At 47.3% G+C, this 3,079-nt stretch overlaps 1 protein-coding gene across 3 annotated transcripts in view; it reads right to left on the reverse strand.

The window, feature by feature from the left end:
- ZSCAN2 (zinc finger and SCAN domain containing 2) overlaps positions 1-1,935 on the reverse strand; it is a 25,545-nt gene extending 23,610 nt beyond the window's left edge. For 2 of the 3 annotated variants that reach the window (XM_028494970.2, XM_055087916.1), the window contains exon 1: positions 1,806-1,879. The gene's annotated coding sequence lies outside the window, so the exon portion shown is untranslated. Of the gene's footprint in view, positions 1-1,805 lie in introns of all 3 variants that reach the window. The other variant, XM_055087917.1, reaches the window with a different exon arrangement.
- Positions 1,936-3,079: the final 1,144 nt, after the last annotated feature.

Below are 3,079 nucleotides of genomic sequence, written 5' to 3' on the forward strand. Positions count from 1 at the left end.
GCACAGGCTCAGTAGTTGTGGCTCACGGGCCTAGTTGCTCTGCGGCATGTGGGATCTTCCCAGACCAGGGCTCGAACCCGTGTCCCCTGCATTGGCAGGCAGATTCTCAACCACTGCGCCACCAGGGAAGCCCAGGAATTTATTTTTTAAAATAACCATCTTTGTAAAGAGAAATTTATTTGCAAGGACACACAACCATAGCATTGTTTCTAATTGTAAAAAAAAATAAACTTGACACCTTAAAAATCCAGCAGCAGGAGAATGGTTACTTATGGCACATTCATACAGTAAAATGTATTAAAAACTATGCTAACGTGGGACTTCCCTGGTTAAGAATCCTCCTGCCAATGCAGGGGACACGGGTTCGAGCTGTGGTCCGGGAAGATCCCACATGCCACGGAGCAATTAAGCCGTGAGCCACAGCTACTGAGCCTGCCCTCTAGAGCCTGAGAGCCACAACTACTGAGCCCGTGTGCCACAACTACTTAAGCCCGCGCACCTAGAGCCCATGCTCCCCAACAAGAGATGCCACCGCAGTGAGAAGCCCGCTCACTGCAGCCCCCGCTCGCAGCAACTAGAGAAAGCCCCCGCACAGCAACAAAGACCCAACGCAACCAAAAATAAATAAATTAAATAAACAAATAAATAAAATTTTTTTAAAAAACTATGCTAATGTAATAATGGCTACCTTTGCCCATGCTCCCCAACAAGAGATGCCACCGCAGTGAGAAGCCCGCTCACTGCAGCCCCCGCTCGCAGCAACTAGAGAAAGCCCCCGCACAGCAACAAAGACCCAACGCAGCCAAAAATAAATAAATTAAATAAACAAATAAATAAAATTTTTTTTAAAAACTATGCTAATGTAATAATGGCTACCTTTTGAGGGGCCGTTACTGAGCAGGGGCTCAGTGGAGCTGGAAATGTTCTATATCTTGATTTGACAATGGCTGCATAAGAGCATACAAATGAAATTTAAGATTTGTGCACTCTCCTCTATGTATTTTTTAAAATTTTAAAATTATGCTGACAATAATTAATCATTAATTATTTAAAATAATCCTCATATGAAAATTAATGGATAAAAACAAAACCAGCAAGGCAGAAAAACCATAGACACAGTATGACCCCAATTCCTTTTAAAAATGAACACATACACAAGGAAAAAAAAAAAACCTGGACAGAAATTCTACAAAATGTTGTGAGCAGTAAAATTACAAATTATTTAAAATAAAGACTAAAAGGCAATGAAAAGTTATTTTTAAAAACCATCACTACATCGTAGACTCAGATAACTCCCACACAAAAAAAAAATAGGGAAGGAAAAACTTTTTTTTAAAAGAACAAAAAAGAAAAGCTAGTGGAAACACCGAAGCTCTCAATATGTATTCACCAAATGGCTAAAAGAAGCACAGGTATAACACAGCTCTTAACTGGGAGCCCGGGAAAACCGTTCCCTGTCAGTTAATTTGCTGTCTCACCTGGGGCAAGCCACGCCCCCTCTGAAGCTCAGTTTCCCCAACTGTAAAATGAACTGCTCGGGATGTCGTCCACTGTGCCTTCCAGTATAAACTCTGCGCCCCTGGTTGGATGTACACGGAGCTCACCGCCAGGGAGAAGAGTCCATGTCCGGTCGCTGAGCCAACCGGGCGCCTAAACCGGGAGAGTGGGGGCCCGCGGGACTGGGACAGAGCCCCCGACGCCCCTCCCCCAACAGGGCTGCCCGCACTGGCTCCAGGCCCGTTATCCCCTTGCCTCGGGCTACTCTCCCGGCCCGCGCGGCTCCAGCTCTAGCTCTCCGGGCTCACCTCTCCAGAGACCAGATGCTAATCCCGCGGTCGCTCCGCGCGCAAAAGCGCCCCCGGGTACTGCCCGGCCCCTCCGGAGTCAAGGTGGCTCAAGCCCGAGGGGCACCGAGAACAATGGACGGGAGAGGCCCGCCCTCCGCCGCGCTCATTGGCCACCGAGAACTGCGCCTGGAAACTCTGCTTTCCTATTGGCGGATACGGACCCAGCCGGGCGGAGGGAGGGAACCTGGGCCAAAGGCATTGTGGGAGATGTAGTCCATCGAGCAGACCCCGACCGCGGGGCAGGGAGCAGAGTTTGGGGTTGATAGCCTGCTTAGTGCGGGAGGGCCAGAGGAAGGAAAATCTGCCGACTGGCAATCAGGACCCCAGTGTGGACCAGAGTTGTGACCTGGGACAGGTCATTTCACTTCCTGAAGTCCTCCATATAGTTCTCTATGAAAATGGAAAGTTGAATGGAAGCTCCCTTTCAGCCGTGAACTGTGAGGCAAGTAATTTTGTCAGGCCCCTCGACGGGCGAAAGTAGTCCCTGAGCAGGAAAGGAATCCGCGCGGGAGAAGTCCCTTCCCGCCGAGCTCGGTTTTCTCACTTTGTTGTTTGCTTTTTGCTGTTTTTTTTTTAATATAGAAATTTGACATGTTTATGTCGTCACATTTGTCAGTCTTGTCTTTTTATAGCTTCTGAGTTTTGTGTCACTCTTAGAAAGTTCTGTGCACCACTCTAAAGATTATTTGAATTTTACCCATTTTTCAGTAATTAATCTCTTTAAGTATAAAATTGCAAAGTGAGGTTCAGCTGTTGAATGCTACATCCCTGGTAGGATAGCATCTTAATTTATTAGCCCAAAGTGACCACATGCAAACAGCCCCACCTCCAGGCTGGCCTAAGAAGTCTGCACTGAGTGCCCAGATGCAGAATTTCCAGCCACCACCTCTCCAGTGGTCAGCATTCCTAGAAAGCAAGATCTCTAAAATGATTGAGGATGATAATTCTTGGACATGATCTTACACTAACAAAGTTTGTTTCTCCACTTTTTCATCCTCATGAGGAATGGAAATTTACACAAAAGGGAAAATATTTGTTTGCTTGGGGTGGGGGGTTAGAGGGTGGGATACAGCTGAAACTTCCCAGCAGCCTAAGGGCTCATTTTTCTCTGCTTCTATCCCAAGCCAACTCATGACCACAAGAAACTGGCACCATCTTGTCACAGGAGAATCCTGGACCCAGCCGTCTCTGTCCTGTGCCTGATTCTCTGAGAAGTTGGTCCTGGCCAGTGT

This window comes from Physeter macrocephalus, chromosome 11 (genome assembly GCF_002837175.3).
Source record: "Physeter macrocephalus isolate SW-GA chromosome 11, ASM283717v5, whole genome shotgun sequence".
In the NCBI taxonomy this organism is placed as follows: domain Eukaryota; kingdom Metazoa; phylum Chordata; class Mammalia; order Artiodactyla; family Physeteridae; genus Physeter; species Physeter macrocephalus.